Source organism: Erinaceus europaeus, chromosome X (assembly GCF_950295315.1).
Source record: "Erinaceus europaeus chromosome X, mEriEur2.1, whole genome shotgun sequence".
NCBI classification, from domain to species: Eukaryota; Metazoa; Chordata; class Mammalia; order Eulipotyphla; family Erinaceidae; genus Erinaceus; species Erinaceus europaeus.
In genome coordinates, this window is record NC_080185.1 from 40,706,106 (window position 1) to 40,724,579 (window position 18,474).

General features: G+C 45.2%; 1 non-coding gene across 1 annotated transcript; it reads right to left on the reverse strand.

The window, feature by feature from the left end:
* Positions 1-16,091: 16,091 nt before the first annotated feature.
* Positions 16,092-16,255, reverse strand: LOC132536092 (U1 spliceosomal RNA). Its single transcript, XR_009547771.1, has one exon. It is a non-coding gene; the product is annotated as a U1 spliceosomal RNA (small nuclear RNA).
* Between the last annotated feature and the right edge of the window lie 2,219 nt (positions 16,256-18,474).

An 18,474-nucleotide genomic window follows, 5' to 3' on the forward strand; every position in this document is an offset into this window, starting at 1 on the left:
AACAGAGTCCACCAAATTGATCATTAAACCTTGGCCACTTGCTAGCTGTGCCACCTTGGGTCAGTTACCTCATTTCTTGGGTCCATAGTTTCCTCTACTTCAGAGCGAAGCTACTTGTCAATGGGCATTCAGGCAGCTTCCACTATGTATAAAGCAGCTGTAAGCACAGGGGTCCATATGTCCTTTTAAATTAGTGTTTGCGGGCGCCAGGCAGTGGCGCACTTAGTTAAGTGAGGACATTACAGTGCGCAAGGATCCAGGTTCAAGCCCTTAGTCCCCACCTGCAGGGGGAAAGCTTCATGAGTGGTGAAGCAGGGCTGCAGGTCTCTCTCTGTCTCTCTCCCTATCTTTCCCTCTCAATTTCTCTCTGTCTCTATACAAAAATAAATAAATAATTTTAAAAAACATTTATATTAGTGTTTGCACATCCTTTGGATAAGTGCCTAGGAGTAGTATTGTTGATTTGTTTTGTCTCATTTACTTTTTGTTTGTTTAAGGATTCTCTATACAGTCCCCCAGAAGGGCTGTACTAGTTAACATTTCCACCAGCAGTGTAACAGAGTCTCCTTTTTTAAATTAATTTATTTATTCATTAATCTTAAAAAGGAGACATTAACAAAACCGTAAGATAGGAGGGGTACAACTCCACACAATTACCACCACCAGATCTCTATATCCCATCCCCTCCCCTGATAGCTTTCCCATTCTTTACTCTCTGGGAGTATGGACCCAAGGTCATTGTGTGATGCAGAAGGTGGAAGGTCTGGCTTCTGTAATTGCTTCCCCGCTGAACATGGGTGTTGACTGGTCGGTCCATACTCCCAGCCTACCTCTCTCTTTCCCTAGTAGGGTGGGTCTCTGGGGAAGCAGAGCTCCAGAACACATTGATGGGGTCGCCTGTCCAAGGAAGTCTGGTCGGCATCATGCTGGCATCTGGAACCTGGTGGTTGAAAAGAGAGTTAGCATACAAAGCCAAACAAATGTTTGATGAACAATTATGGACCTAAAGGCTGAAATAGTGCAGATGAAGTGTTGGGGGTGGTCAGAGTCTCCTTTTATATATGATATATACTTGGTGGAATACTATTCGACAATTTTTTAAAAAGTGATATGGTATCGTTTAGGACAAAATGGATAGAACTGGAGGTGATTATGCTTAGTGAAATAAGAGGTGAAAGACAACTACTGAATAGTTTCTTTCATACACGGAATCTGGAAAAGTGACAGATACACATGAGCTTGCAAAAAAAAAGAATAAACAAACTCTCTTCTAAAACTGTGTGAGAACTATGATGGTTACCACTGGGAGGGTGGAGGCACAGAACTCTGGTGGTGGGTGCTGTGTGGAACAATATCCAGTAAGCTTACAATCTTGTAAACCACTATTAAATACAAATAAAGAATGGCTTGGAAAACAAAGTGCAGCTACATCATTGGCTGTTGCAAGGATTAAGTCCAATGCTGTCTGAACTACCAGTGCCTGGAGTGTTACAAACACAGTAAAAAAAAATGTAATCTCGTTATTCAGAAATGAGAGCTACTATAAAGAAACGGGGACACAAACCAGGGGTGAAGAGTAGGTTACCTTTCAATTAACTAGAAAGCTACATTGCACTGAAGCCTGTACCCCCCAAGGGGTCCCATTAAACCCACATTATGGTATTGATTTTTTTCCCTGTACGATACTTTTATACATAAGGGTCCCTGCCTCCTGTGGCTGTTTTACAGATGGCCGCTATAATTCCATCACCATTCACATCAATGCTAAAGTCTTTATCTCCTTCTCTGTCAAAAGAAAGAGGCAGGATGCAAGACCTAGTTCGTGGAGGGGATAGTGGGGAGTAGTCATAAGGAATGGAGGGAGGGGAATCTGAGGTTGAATAAGAGATAGACAGGAAAAGAATCAGATTGGTACGGTGTGTTTTGATGGCTCTAAATATAGAAAAATCTTATTTTCAAATATTAGGCTTTTTTTTCCACCAGGATTATCACTGGGATTTGGTGCCTGCATGATTTCACTCATTCCCAGCAGCCAGTTTTTCCTCTTTCTTTTTTTCTTCCTTTCTTTCTCTCCTTTTTTTTATAGCTACCAAGTTTATTGCTGGAGTTTGGCACCTACATATACGAATCCACTGATCCCAGTAGCACTGTAGTTTTGTTTGTTCATGTTTTGTTTTAGATAGAGATAGAGAAATTGAGGAGACAGAGAGAAAGAAAGAGAGACTGCAGCACTGCTTCACTACTTGTAAAGCTTCTCCCCTGGAAGTTGGAACTGAAAATTTGAACCCAGGTCCTTTATCATGGTAATGTATACACTTTACCAGGTGTGCCACTGCCAGGCCCCTGCTTTTGCTTTCTTTTTGGTAAAGGATGAGATACACAAAGATATGTGGAAGGAGAGAGAGAGAGAGAGAGAGAGAGAGAGAGAAGAAACACCTGCAGCACTGCTTCAGAGCTCATAAAGCTTCCCCAAAGGTGAAGACTAGGAATTTGTACCCAGGTGCTCGCACAGCGTAATTTTTGTGTTCTGCCTGGTAAGCCACCATCCAACCCAGAGTAGGGGGGTCCCCAGCTCCTAGAAGCTGGGAAGCCTCACACTCTGCAGAATTCAGGGGCCTATCTTCCCCTTTACTGAGATTTGGGCCAGGAAAGGGTGGGGTGCCAGATCCAAGAGCCCAGGACTTTGAACTGGCCAGAGCAGCTGCAGGCAATGGAGGAGATCAAAGAGCTCCGAAGAAGCCTTCTTTCACAGTCTCCTCTTGGGGGCGCTGTGAAGAGCAAGTACCCCATCCAACCCTTAGGAAGGACCACGTGCACCCTAAAACCCAGGCAGGGGAGAGGTGGGATTCACTACCCACCAACCCTTGTCCCCCTTCCCTTCCTTGGAGCACCTCTCCCTAGCCCATGGTTCCAGGTGAGCTTTTTGGGAAACTGGAATGCTGAGCTAAAATCCTGAAAAGCTTGGGTAGCCATGATAGGGTGGGGGGTGAGGGTGGGGTCTCCACAAATCATTTCAGTTCAAGAAGCGAGTCTAATGGAGCCATTAGATCCCTGGAGCAGTAATGACACAAAAAGAAGACTCACAAGTTTGGGTCAAAGCTCATCTTTCTGAGCCTATTTCCTTAGGTGGGGAGACAGAGAGAGCCTGGTGACCCACTGTGATAAGGATTGTGGGTTTTGGTTCTCTCTATGTATCTTTCGCTCTGTTGTTAAAAAGGGGGGGCAGGGTGGTAGCCCAGTGGGTTAAGCACACATGGCACCAAGCCCAAAGACCAGCGTAAGGATCCCGGTTCGAGCCCCCAGCTCCCCACCTACAGGGGAGTCGCTTCACAGGCAGTGAAGCAGGCCTGCAGGTGTCTACCTTTCTCTCCCTCTCTGTCTTCCCGTCCTCTTTCCATTTCTCTCTGTCCTATCCAACAGTGACATCAATAACAGCAACAATAATAACTACAACAACAACTAAACAAGGGCAACAAAAGGGGGGGGAAGCAAATTACAAAAAAAGGATTGTGGGTTTTAAAGCTTTGCTGGAGGGTTAGGGAGATAGCATAATGCCTGAAGCTCTGAGGTCCCTGGTTCAGTCCCCAGAACCACCAAAAGCCAGAGCTGAGCTAAGCTGTGGTGGGTGTCTCTCTCTCTCTCGATTTCTCATTAAAATAAAATAACATATTTTTAAAACTTGACTAGGAACATACCTAGCACACAGGGCTTAGTAGTGGCATCAATAATAGTGAAAAACTGCAAAAAAAAAAAAAAAAAAGAAAGAAAAGAAAAACTTTCCTGCCTGAGGCTCTGAGGTCCTATGTTCTCTCTCCACCACCACCATAAGCCTGAGCTGAGCCATCTAGTTTTAAAAGGCAGGTGGGGTATTATGGGGGCCAGTGTAATAGCTGGCTTGAGCAGTGAATTGCTTTTCAATGTGCACAACCCAGGTTCAAACCCAAGCCCCCACCACATTTAAGGAAACTTTGGTGCTGTGGTCTCTTTCACTCTCTCTGCCTCTATTTGACAAAAACTGCAAACTGGCATTTATGGAATATTTATTGCACACCAGGCATGTTTCTTTTCATGGCCACTAGATTGGCTTCTTTAAATGATAAGACCCTCAGGGCCGGGGATGGAGCTCAATGGTGGAGCACTTGCCTCCCATATATTAGGCCCTGGTTCACAGAAATGAGAGGAGTACCCTCTGTCATAAGTACTTGCAGGTTCAAGCTCCTAGTCCTCAGCTGCAGGGGGGGGCTTCATGAACAGTGGAGCATTGCTTCAGGTATCTTTCATTCTCTCTAGCTCTCTCTCCTTCACTCTCTCTAGCTTTCTCCCCTTCACCCTCGCTCTTTTTAGTTTTTTATTAGCGATTCAATATTGATTTACAGAACTACATGTCAAGAGGGGTATAGTTCCAAACCATTCCCACAGCCAGAGTTCTGAATCCTAAGTTCCTCCATTGCAAACCACCATGGCTCTCCCAAGGTTGCAGATATGGCTTAACTGTCATCTCTACAACTGTCTACATTTATATAATATTACCCCCTTTTTTTCTTCCAGGTCCAATCCTCTCTTCCCCTCCAAGCCACACATAAGCCTATTACTACTTCCAAATATCTTTCCCCGTTTTGTCCTGTTCTCTCTCTCTCATCTCTTTCTCTCTCTCTCTCTCTCTCTCTCTCTCTCTCTCTCCTGATGGAGCAGGAATTGATAGCCCTCTTCCTCCTTTTTTTTCTGTAATTGCTTCTCCGATGGAGCTGGGCATATGTAGGCAGGTCAATCTATACCCCCAGCCTGTTTCTATCTTTCCCTAGTGGGCTAGAGCTCTGGAAAGATGAGGTTCCAAGAAGCATTGGTCTCTTTATATATCTCTCTATATCTCAAAAATGGCAACTGGGACCAGTAGAATTGTGCAAACACTAAGCCCTAACAATAACCCTGATAGCAAAAAAGAAAGAAAGAAAAACAAAGAAGAGAAAAGGAAGGAAAGAAAAGGAGGGAAAGGAAAAGAAGGGAAGGGGAAGGGAAGGGAAGGGAAGGGAAGGGAAGGGAAGGGAAGGGAAGGGAGGGAAAGGGAAAGGAAGGAACTGTCTACTTCCTCCCACACAAGGCTGATTCAGAGGCTGTGTTGATGGAACCCTGGGAAACAAAAGCAAAAAGTAACATCCAGAAAATTTATAGTCTGAGCCCATCCCTGTCCAGTTTATAGGTACTAGAAGCAGCAGCATGAGACAACAGCCCAACTGCACCCCTCACATCTCTAAAGGGTCCTTTCAGGATGACAGAGTCAGGCAACTTTGAGTTCTTCTGTTTTTGTTTTTCTTTTAATTTTTTAAATATTTATTTATTTATTTTTCCCTTTGTTGCCCTTGTTGTTTAACATTGTTGTGTTTATTGATGCCGTTATTGTTGGATAGGACAGAGAGAAATGGAGAGAGGAGGGGAAGACAGAGAGGGGGAGAGAAAGACACCTGCAGACCTGCTTCACCGATTGTGAAGCAACTCCCCTACAGGTGGGGAGCCGGGGGGCTTGAACCAGGATACTTAAGCCGGCCCTTGTGCTTCCACGCGCCACATGCGCTTAACCCGCTGCGCTACCACCCGACTCCTGGTTCTTCTGTTTTTGTAAACATGGAGAACTGTGACTAAAAGACTCTGCCAAGATTAAGGGATTGCTTTGAAGTTGTCACCAATACTTCTCCTTGATCACCTCGCTGAATCCCTTGGAAACCAAGCTCTACTAATTGACTGTAACTGTCAGCCATTAACCAGCTGAGCAATCCCATACTTTCTGTGCTGGGAACTCAGCCACAGAAACCTGCCCTGTGCAGGCAGAGCTACAAGAGGTTGGAAGAGACTCCTTCTCGGTGACATTGAGTATTGACGCGGGCTCCAGCTTCCTTTCCTAAGTAAATACCAGCTCCCGGCTGCCTGAGGGTTTTTATTTATTTTGTTTGGTTTTTTTGTTTTTCTTTAATGGGAGAGAAAGATACAGACAGAAAGACAGAGACTAAGACCAGAGCACTGCTCAGCTCTAGCTGAAGTGGTGTTAGGGATTGAATTCGGTACGTTGGAGCCTGGGGCATGAAACCCTTTAGCATAACCATTATGCTGACTCCCCTGCCCTTGTTTGTTTGTTTTGGATTAGCACAGTCAACTGCCAAGCCTTTCCCACTAGGAGACAAGTTTTCAAGATCTTTCCACACAGTCATCACCGCCCAGCTATCATCCACATTGGTCTCCAGCTCCCACTGATTCTGTGCTCGAAGAAACTAAGATGGAACTTTCGGAAAGCAAACTGGTGTCTGTTCAGTGATCTTACCAACAAATCTATTCCTGCAATTCCAATTAACTCTATCCCCTCTGAAGATTCCTACAGGCGCTTCCGCCAAGCCATCTTCAAAGCAGCTTCCCAAGCCATTCCTCATGGGAGACGTGCTAACTATATGCCTTGTCTTGATGCTGAATGCGAGCAACTACTAAAGCAGTATGATGAGTTGGGCGACCCAGATGTGGCTGACCATCTCATTGCCTCCCTGGATGCAGCATGCCAAGCCCACTGGCAACAACTCACGGAAAGTCTGAATTTCACCCACTCAAGTAGGAAGGCCTGGAAGCTTCTTCACAGACTGGGTGCCAGTAGCCAACCCCCTCCTGTCTCCCATCCTCCCATATCTCCAAACTCAGTGGCCAGTCACCTAACTCAAGTTGGACGTGCTAAGATCAACCCAGTCTGGAAAAGAGAAATTTCCCATGAGTGGTCATCCCACTTCCGGTTATCTTGTCCATCTCCAAAACTCTCTCCCTTTACACCGTCTGAACTGGAAGACGCTTTGAAGAGGGTTAAGCCGGGAACAGCTGCTGGCTATGATAACATCACCCCAGAACTCCTTCTTAACCTGGGTCCCGCGGCAAAGAAGTGGCTCGCTTCATTCCTGTCCCACATCTTGGAATCTGAGTCTATACCCAAAGTTTGGCGTCGTGCAAAGACTATAGCGGTTTTGAAACCAAAGAAAGACCCAACACTGGCCGCCAGCTATAGACCAATTTCTCTCCTCTCTGTGTGTTACAAACTCCTTGAGAGGCTGCTTCTGTCACGTATTTCTCCTCTTACAGAGAAATTCCTATCACCCGCCCAAGCTGGTTTCCACCCAGGAAGATCTACCTGCGAACAAGCCCTGGCCCTCTCAACTTACATTGAAAATGGATTCCAGAAGAATTTAAAGATGGGTGCTGTCTTTGTTGATCTCACAGCAGCCTATGACACGGTCTGGCACCGTGGTCTCCTAGTCAAGATCTCAAGATGCCTGCCTCCATGGGTGGCCAACACTATATCGTTTCTTCTCCAAAACAGAAGATTCTGGGTGCATCTGGGTGACAAGTCTAGCAGATGGAGACTTGTCTCAAGTGGCCTCCCCCAGGGCTCTGTTCTGGCTCCTACACTATTTAATATTTACATCAATGACCTCCCAGAAACTTCTTCAAGGAAGTTCATCTACGCCGATGACATCTGCTGTGCAACTCAGGCATCAAAGTTGGACATCCTCGAGGAAACACTCACGAAAGACATGTCTCTGATATCTGATTACTGTAAAAAATGGCTACTAATCCCTAGCACTGCAAAAACGGTATCATCTGTTTTCCATCTACACCATGCCTCGGCCTCGCGTGAGCTTAATGTGCAGCTTGGCGATACGAGAATCCGGCATGAAGCCCAGCCAGTCTATCTTGGCGTTACTCTCGATTGCACTCTGTCATTTCACGAACATCTCATAAAAACTGCAGCAAAGGTGGGCACGAGGAATAACATCATTGCAAGACTGGCCAGCTCCTCATGGGGCACGAGCGCTTCCACACTACGATCATCATCTCTGGCATTATGCTATTCCACTGCAGAATACTGTGCCCCAGTATGGTTCCGTAATCCCCATGTCCATTTGGTCGATTCCAAATTATATTCCTCCATGAGGATAATTTCTGGAACCATCCATTCCACCCCGGTTCCATGGCTGCCAGTTCTTAGCAACATCGCCCAGCCAGATATTCGTCGGGATGCGGCATCATCTAAGTTCATTTCGCACATCTACGCCCGACTGGACCTGCCAATATACGCGCATATCTTCGTCCACCCTGTCCAACGCTTGACGTCTCGTCATCCAATCTGGTCCCCTATGCCTACACTGAACTTCTCTGTTCCAGTCTCTTGGAAACAGAGTTGGCAGTCAGCTGAGGTAAAGAACAAACACCTCATCACAGACCCCTGCAAGCGTCAACCCGGCTTTGACCTAGCACGTTATGATTGGGCCCTCCTCAATCGCTACTGAACAGGCCATGGCCGGTGCGCCGCTATGTTCCATCGCTGGGGAGCCAGAGACGACCCGAACTGCCCCTGCGGCTACAGACAAACTATGACCCACATACTCAACGACTGCCACCTTTCCAGATTCAAAGGAGGTCTCGAAACTTTACATCAGGCTCAACCTGATGCCGTTGACTGGCTACGGAAGAAGGGCAAACGCTAGAAGAAGAATGGGTTTCTTTGTTTTCTGTTTTATTTTGTTTGCTGACCAATATCACTGAAAAAATTATTGGGGGGATCAGACAGGTTGAGTGCACTTGTTACCGTGTTCGGTTCCTTAGTCCCCACCCACAGGAGACGAAGCTTCAAGAGCAGTGAAGCAGTGCTAGTGCAGGTGTGTCTCTTTATCTCCTCCCTCTCAATTTCTGTCTCATCAAGTGAAAAGGAAAAAAGTAGGAAACAAATGGTCACCAGCAACAGTGAGTTGGTCATGCAGTCACCAAGCCCCAATACCCCAGTAACAAAAAATTAATTAATTAGTTGGTTAATTTGCAGCGATGTATAATAATAATACATTTTTTTGTCCATGGCCTTGGTATACTCCTTTACATACAAGGATACCCAGAAAAATCCAGTTTCTGGGTGTGTGAGCCTAGCCCCTGGAGGGAGATTTCCTCTTTTCTCTCTTCTCTCCCCACCCAGCTTCTTCACACCACACCCCCAGTGACCGTCATGATGGAGGGAGGAGTGATGACACCTGATTCATGGCTCATAAAGCTGAACTGGGGGGAGTAGGGCAGTAGCACAGCAGGTTACGCGCAAGGACAAGCTGAAGGATCCCGGTTCGAGCCCCCGGCTCCCCACCTGCAGGGGAGTCACTTCACAGACGGTGAAGCAGGTCTCCAAGTGTCTATCTTTCTGTCTCCTTCTCTATCTTCCCCTCCTCTCTCCATTTCTCTCTGTCCTATCTAACAACGACAACATCAACAATAATAACTACAATAACAATGAAAAACAACAAGGGCAACAAAAGGGAAAATAAATATAAAAAATAGAAATTGAAAAAAAAAAAATCTGGACTGGGCTGGGGAGTCACTTGCAGAAACTAGCAAGGCTCTGATCCTCCCCCATCCCACATGGATCACCCCCTCTGCAGCTGCTCTCCCCCACCCCACCCCCACTCTGTCCAACCTACCTCCTCTCCATCCTCTCCCCAGCACCTGTGTCAACATCAAGTTCACTGAAAGAGCACATTCCAGGCCTGACAGGGTCATCATTAGCAAATAGTGATTACCTCCAGGCAAAGAGGCCCGGTCCTATTTTCTTTTCTTTTCTTTTCTTTTCTTTTCTTTCCATTTCTTTTGTGAGCCCTCATACAGGGAAACTATGTCAAGGACCCATTTGGGGCCATGGATGCTTCCTTCCCCTTAAGTAACTCCTCCAAACATCACTCTAATAGCTCTCTGGCTTTCTCTCTCTCCCTGCAGCGAGCAAATTGTGAGCCTCCAATTACCTGAGCACGTTTGCTGCTGCATGTGATGACTGGCGATCAAATGGCTGATACACAGTAAAGTAGGGCCGGAGAGGTCGTGCCCTTTTCTGCAGATTTGGACACCACTTGCTCTATTTTGAAAGACCTGAGAGCTTTGAAAAGAGACCTTCAGAAATAAGGGCTTGCACTCCCTGATTGTGTGATGTTGGGAACTGGCTGAGCCTGCCTGGACACAAAACTCTGCTCTAAATTGCCTCACAAACCTGCTGATATACAGATATAGATTAGATAGAGATATACTGATAGAGATATACTGAAAGTTATAGATATGCTGACAGATACATATCATTATTATTTTTTGTCACCAGGATTATTGCTGGTACTCGATGCCTGCCTGACTCCACCACTCCTGGTGACTTTTTTTTTCATTTTTCTTTTCTTTCCTTTTTTTTCACTTCTTTTTTTTAAAAAAAGATTTTATTTATTAATGAGAAAGATAGGAGGAGAGAGAAAGAACCAGATATCACTCTGGCACATGTGCTGCTGGGGATCGAACTCAGGACCTCCTGCTTGAGAGTCCAAAGCTTTATCACTGTGCCACCTCCCGGGCCACTTTCTGTCGTTAAGGTTCGGGGGTGCCAGCAGGCCGGGCTAGCTTCGCGGCGGTGAACAGAGACTAGAGGACACACGGCTGGGCCGGGAAGCTGTATTTCTTTATTCACGAACAACGATTCATAAACTAACCCAAACTAATCACCACACAGATCTCTCCTGCATCCTTCTCCTCACGCGGCTGCCCCAAGAACTCTGGAACTCTGTAGGGGTTCCTTGGGGCGGGGACAAGCAGCCCGCGAAACTAGCAGGGCTAAACCACAATCTCCTAGAGATGGGGTGAAGGGGACCAAATTAATATGAGGAATACCAACAACTTTCTTCCTTTTTAAAAATAAAAACAAATATTTATTAATTAAAGGGCTAGGAGGAGAGAGAGAAAACCAGACATCACTCTGGTACATGAGCTGCCAGGGATTGAACTCAGGACCTCATACTTGAGAATCCAATGCTTTTATCCACTGCACCATCTCCCAGACCACTTACTTCTTTATAGATATAGATATAGCTAGATAGAGATAGAGATAGATGATATAGGTATAGGTATAGATATAGATATAGATATAGATATAGATATAGATATAGATATAGATGACATAGATATATAGATATAGATATATAGATATAGATTATATATAGAGAGAGATAGAGATAGATAGCCACCAGGGTTATCGCTGAGTCTCAGTTTCTGAAAGATAAATCCACTACTGGTGTGGGAATAAAAAAATAAATATAAATAGTTCCACTATTCCCAATGGTCATTATTATCTTTTTCTTTCTTTCTTTTTTTTCTTTTCTTTCTTTTTTTTTTTTTTTTTGATAGGGCAGAAAGAAATTGAGAGGGGAGAGAGAGAGGGAAAGGCCTCTGCAGACTTGCTTTACTGCTTGTAAAGCTTCCCCATTACAGATAGGTAGCAGGGGCTCAAACTGGTGTCCTTGATGGTGGTAACACACGTGCTCAACTGGGTGTGTCACCACCCAGCTGTTCATATTTCTTTTTAATAGAGGGTGAGACAGAGAGAGAGAGAGAGAGAGAGAGAGAGAGAGACAGAAGAAGGACAGACAGAAAGAGGCAAAGAAAGACAGAGAAAGAGAAACACCTGCACCACTGCTCCACTGCTTGTGAAGCCACCCCAACCCCTGCAGGTATGGACCAGGAGCCTGAGCCTGGATCCTCATACATGGTGACATGTGCACTTTATCTGGTAAGCCACCACTCAAACCCCAGCCTGTGGATATATAAAAGGCCTCTGGGCCAGGAAAATAGTTCCCTTGGACACTGTGTTGCTTTGCCATGTGTGCAACCTAGTTTCAAGCCCAACCTCCACTGCTTTGAAGGAAACTTTGGTCCTGTGCTTTCTCCATCTTCTCCATCTCTGTCTCTCCGAAAAAGTTACCGTGAAGAAGTGAAGTCCCAGCAATGACAAAAACCATTATAAAAGGTCTCGTTTCAATTCTATGTGGAATATAGAGAACTGAAACACATGAATTTGCAAATACTGGAGAAGGAGGAAGAGGAGGAGAAGCCAATCTGTCTCTGACTTTGTGAGAACTATGGCATTAGAAGGGGAGGGCCACACAGAACTTTGTGTTGGGTGCAGTGTGGAACTATACCCCTGTGATCTTATTATCATATGAGCTACCATTAAATCACAAATATAAAAAAATAATTTTAAACCATACTACCAGCCATATCCCAGATTTTACCAGCTCTTAGGGTAAGAGAGATAACACAATAATGCAGAAAAAGAAAGCTTTCATGCCTGAAATTTTGAGGTACCAGGTTCAATCCCCAGTACCACATAAGCCAGATCCGAAAAGTGCTCTGTTTAAAAAAAAAAATCCAGGTGTATTGCACCAAAGTAAAAGACTCTGTAGTGGGAGAGAGAGAGAGCTCAGGTCCCGGAACATGATGACAAAGGTGGACATAATTGGGAATTAATTGTTATGTGAAAAACTGAGAAATGTTACACATGTACAAACTTCTGTATTTTACTATCAAATGTAAACCATTAATCCCCCAATAAAGAAAGTTAAAAACAGATTAATTAATTTAATTTTTTAATCCAGATTTTACTAGTTCTTTCCTTTCTTTCTGATTCATAATAGAAGGCTCTTTCACAAAGAGCCCTGGAGGATGTTAGAGTGCTTCAGGGTTGTCTGCTTCCTGCCAGGGGTGGCTATTGCCCTCCTGTTCATGCCTTGGTGCCCACGCTAAGTGATACTAGGTCTGTGAGACACTGCTACTTGCAGCTACAGTGCAGGCACTGGGACCCTTCAGATATGGTGGGGTTGGCCTCCCCCTGAGTGTTCAGAGGCTTTCTCCCCCAGATATCTAGAGCAGGCTTTTCACAATACATTTCACCTCTACATGTGGGACTAAAATCAGCTGAAGTCCTGTGGTCCTCAAAAGGATGCAATTCAGGGACCGAGTGGTGGCTCACCAGGTAGAGTGTACATATTACCATGAGTGGAGACCTAGGTTCAAGTCTCCAGTCCCCACCTGCAGGGAAGAAGTTTCCTCCTCCACCTCCTCCTCCTTTCTCTCTCTCCTCCTCTCTTTCTTTATATAAAAAATGGACACCAGGAATAGTAGAGTCATGGAGCCCCAGAGCCCCAGAAATAACCCTGTTGGCGAAAAAAAATGAGGAAAAAAATGCAGCAGGCTAACAAAATAGTTCAATTGGATAGTGTGCTGCTTTGCCATATATATGACTTAGGATTGATCCTGGTTCCCACCACACTGAAGAAAGCTTTGGTGATGTGCAGTCTCTCCCCCCACACACACACACACACATCCCTTCTCTCTCTCTCTCTCTCTCTCTCTCTCTCTCTCTCTCTCTGCCCTGACTGTCTCTATAAAAATACCAAAAAAAAAAAATGAATGCAGCTCACCCAGCACCTGATATTGTCTCAACTTGTTACCTTCACTTTGCCATATGAGAAACCCCGCCTTCCGTCCTTGGAGCCCCAAGTCCCATCTCATTCCTTAGCTCAGTATTAAAATCCTCTCTTTGCTCTGCTACTCAACAATGTAGTAGTGTAAATTACCCATCTGTATTCACTTACATCTGTTTTTAAAACAATGTTGATTTATTAATTAGAGAGGATATATATGTATGTATATGTATATGTATATATATATATATATATATATATATATATATAGAGAGAGAGAGAGAGAGAGAGAGAGAGAGAAACCAGAGCATCACTATGGCACATGCAATGTCAGAAATCAAACTGGGGCCCTTATGATTTAATGTCTAACATTGTAGCCATTATGCCACCTCCCAGGTCACTAAATTTGTTCTTTTTTTTTTTTCAGCTGCTAATTTGTCTGCTATTGATTTGTTGGCCTGACCAGCCTGAGGAGAACCCAGAAGATTGAAGGGACTTCCCCCAGTACCCTGACAGGGTCAGTGCCATGCTAGGTATTGTTACAGTGGAGTGTGTCTCTCTTCCCTTTGTGACATCCATTGCTAGAGGAACAGTCAAGTTGACTTGTTTATATACCTATGTCCTACTAAGCGAAAAAGAGGATGAATACTGGATGAGCTCACTCATAGATGGAACTTAAAAGCAAGGACATAAAGGGAAACCGCAAAGTTAAAATGTGGTTTGAATGGGGTATATTGCAAATGACTCTGGGTAAGGAGGACAGGGAGAGGATGCTGTGATGCAGTATACCGGCCAATCACAGGAAGCCCAGACATAGTGCTTGGCTGGTGTCAGCCTTGATGGCAGAGCAATAGAGATCTGTGCAAATGCACAATGGACTGCATGTATCAGAGTGGTTCTGTGGCTTCTCTCTTTCTCTCTCTTTCCCTCTCTCTCTCTCTCTACTTCTCTCTGTGTGTGTATGTGTGTGTGTGTGTGTGTGTGTGTGTGTGTGTGCGTGTGTCATGGAACTCTCCTGCTCGCTCACTCTCATATATGATAAATAAAACAAATCTTTTAAAAATAAGATTATCCCAATACCCTAATCTTCATCAACCATTTCTCCTAGATTCAACATCTTTTGAGGGCTGGTAAAATAGCTCACTTGGATAGTGTGCTGCTGCTTTGGCAGGTGCATGACCCAGGTTCAAGCCCCAAGCCTGGCCCCCACTGCATTGAAGGAAGCTTCAGTGTTGTGGTCTCTCTCTCTCTCTCTCTCTGTGTCTCTCTCTGCCTCTCTTTATTTTTTAATTTGAGGTTTTTTTAATCTTTATTTATTTTTTATAGAAACAACCAGAAATTGAGAGGGAAGGAGGTGACAGAGAGGGAGAGAGACAGAGAGACACCTACAACACTGCTTCACCACTTGGGAAGCTTTCCCCCTGCAGGTGGGTACCAGGGACTTGAACCTGGGTCATTATAACATGTGTGCACATTATAACATGTGAGCCAGGTGAGCTACCACCCAGCCCCTCTCCCTATCTTTCTTAAAAAGATAAAAATTTTTGTAATTTTTATTTGTTAAAAAAGAATACTGACAAAAAACATAGGATGAGAGGAGTACAACTCCACATAATTCCCACCACCAGAATTCTGTATCCCATCTCCTCCCCTGATAGCTTTCCTATTCTTTATCCCTCTGAGAGTATGAACCCAGCATCATTATGGGGTGCAGAAGGTGGAAGGTCTAGCTTCTGTAATTGCTTCCCCACTGAAGATGGGCGTTGGCAGGTCAATCCATACTCCCAGCCTGTCTCTCTCATTCCCTAGTCGGGCAGGGCTCTGGGGAAGCTCCAGGACACATTGGTGGGATCGTCCCCCCTGGGAAGTCCAGTTGGCATCATGTTAGCATGTAGAATCTGGTGGCTGAAAAAAATAGTTGGCATATAGAGCCAAACAAATTGTTGACTAATCATGAATCTAAAGGCTGGAATAATGCAGATGAAGATTTGAGGGGTTTCCGTTTTATAGCTAGTAGGCCTATTTTAGTAATATTCCAAAGAGCCCATAACTATACTAGTTATTTTCCTGAGCCTGACATCTGATATGCAGATGGATCTAAGTTATTGTCTGGGGAGATGATGCCATGGCTGGAAAAAGGACCAGGAAACTGGATCAGGTTAGAGAGTATAAAGGATTTTTAAAATAACATCTATTTAGCATTGTTCCCTTATTCGATCTATGCTCCAATGACTGTAAAATGATGGTCTTCTAAACTGAGCACTCCTTCTTATGTCTCATTATACTGTAAGCAAGAGACCTTCCTTCTTTTACTCCCCCCCCTTTTTTTTTTACTTATCGACTTATTGTCGATATGAACTCATGTGCTCTGACCTGTTTAACAGTTTGTCATTCATTACTACTTAATCCATTTGGCCTCCACCTGTGCCAACCTGGCCAAGGTTTCCCCTTTGACATCTTAGGAGGACCCATCACAAAGGTCAGAGCTGCTGTGCCCAAAAAGAAAAAGGTGGCCCATCTAAAGTGTGGCTGTGAGGACTGGTTCAGGGCTGGTGTCAGACTTCAGGGCTGATTTGACAACTGAGCAGCACCAACGCTTTCCAATGTGCTGCCAAATAGCTTCACCAACACTGACTGCAGGGGGCTAATCACATGTCAGTGTTCTGGGCTGACATTGGGGACACATCCTTAGTCCCAAGGCCAGGTCAGCAGTCCAGCTCAGTCCCACCAGGCCTCTCTTCTTTCTCTCTTTCCTTCCTCTTTCTTCCTTTTCTTTCTTTCTTTCTCTCTCTCTTTTTTTCACAGGGAAGAGGGCGCATGCAGTCCCCCACTACCACAAATTATGCAATCGAGTTTCCGACCTTTGGGGAAATCGCAGGGGTCAGCACATCCGGAGTGCAATGGATAAGCCTCGCCCTGGGAAAACCACCTTTGTGATCATGATATCTCCCCTGCCAGGTAAGTATTTCTTTCTCTCTTCTCTTTCTCATTCTTTTCCTTCTCTTTCTCCCTCTTCCTCTTGCCTTTCCTTCCTTCCTTTCTTTCTTTCTTTCTTTTTTTTTTGCCTCCACGGTTATCACTGGGGCTCAGTGCCTGCACTATGATCCCACTGCTCCTGGAGGCCATTCTCCCCATTTTGTTGCCTTTGTTGTTGTTATTTCCATTATTGTTGTTGCATAGGACAGAGAGAAATTGAGAGAGATGGGGAAGACAGAGAAGGGAGAGAGAAAGATAGACCCCTGCAGCCCTGCTTCACCACTTATGAAGCAACTCCCCTGCAGGTGGGGAGCCGGGTGCTTGAACCGGCATACTTTCACGGGTCTTTGAGCTTCCCGCCATATGCTTAACCTGCCACGCTATTGCCCGCCCCCCTCTTCCTTCCTTCCTTTCTTTAGAAACATGTTTGTTGGGAGTCCTGTGATAGCGCAGCAAGTTAAGCTCAGGTGGCTCCAAGCACAAGGACTGGAGTAAGGATCCCAGTTCCAGCCCCTGGCTTCCCACCTGCAGGGGAGTCACTTCACAGGCAGTGAAACAGGTCTACAGGTGTCTCTCTTTCTCTCCCACTTTGTCGTCCCCTCCTCTCTCCATTTCTCTCTGTCCCATCCAACAACGATGACATCTACAACAGTAAAACAACAAGGGCAACAAAAGGGAATAAATAAACAAATATTTAAAAAGCATATTTGTTTATTTATTTTTGGATAGAAACAGAAAAATTGATAGGGAAGGGGAGATAGAGAGAAAAGGAAAAAAGAGAGACACCTGCAGCACTGCTTCATTGCTTGTGAAGCTTCCCACTCTGCAGGTGAAGGTCAGAAGCTTGAACCCAGGTCTACTGAGTATGGCACAAGCCAGTTTCCTTCCTTCCTTCCTTCCTCCCTTTCTTCCTTCCTTCCTTCCTTCGTCCCTTCCTCCCTTCCTTCCTTCCTTCCTCTCTTTTATTGTCACCTAGTTTTCTCTCACACACAAGTTCAACTCTCGCAGCAGATATTTTTCTCCCTTTCAATCATAGATAGAAACAGAGGGAGTCAGAGGAAAGGAAAGATGACACAGCATATCTCCGCTGCTTTTGAGGCCTACTCCATCCCCTACTGCGTGGCAATATTCAGTCCTGACACAGTAATGGGAATTTTTAAAAAACCTGATGCTACACAATAATTAACTCAAGGAGCCAACAGGGCTTGTAATTACAGGGCCTGATGGACAAGGAGGGCACCTCACCCATTCCAAGAGGTTCTGGGAAAAGACCCTGTGAAATACAAGAAATATGCCTGCTGGTCTTTGCTTCCAGTTCCTGGCAAGGAGCTCCTAAAAACTCTGGTGATTTCCAAAGTGATAAGGAAACCAGGCTCATCTTTTGTTCTTAAGTCTGGTCTCAGAGCCAGTTTCCTGACACAGAGCTCCCAGCTCCCTTGGAATTTCCTGGGCGATAAGAGAAGCTGCTGTTCTCACGCAGTTTCTGACTAAGTTCCTGCACTACTTCCACATAAGGTGCATTGGTCAGGGGGTGGCTGGGAAGACTACATCCAAATCCAGAGCTTAGAACTTGCAACTCCAACTCCCCAGACTCCAGGAAGGAGAGAAGGGCCAGACACTGAGTTGAGAGCCAATCATACCGCTATGATGAAGCTACCAGAGAAATTACCAAAGTCTTTACTTCTAGCAGGCTTGGAAGTAGGGAGATTGAGGAACAGCCCCCTGCACACCAAACTTCATGGGAACTGAAGCTCCTGTACACAAGACTCTCCCAGATCTCATCCTGTGTGTGTCTCCCTCTACCTCTTCATCTGTATCCATTACCATAGTCTTTCCTCCTCTTCCCTCCTCCTCCTCCTCCCCCTCCTCCTCTCCCACAAGAATTATCACTGGGCCTCAGTGCCTGCATGACTCTCACTCCCCCCCTCCTCCCTCTCTTCCTCTGCCACAAGAACTATCACTGGGCCTCAATGCCTGCATGACTCTATCACTCTTGGTCACCTCTTTTTTTATAGAAGATCAGAGAAGGAAGAAGAGGGAAGAGAGACATCTGCAGCCCTGCTTCACCACTTGTGAAGCTTCCCCCTCTACAGGTGAAGACTGGGGACTTGAACCTAGGACCTCGGACATGGTAGCACATATGATCTACTGGATAAACCACTGCCTGACCCTCTTTTTTGTTATTTTTATTAGTGATTTGAATGTGAAA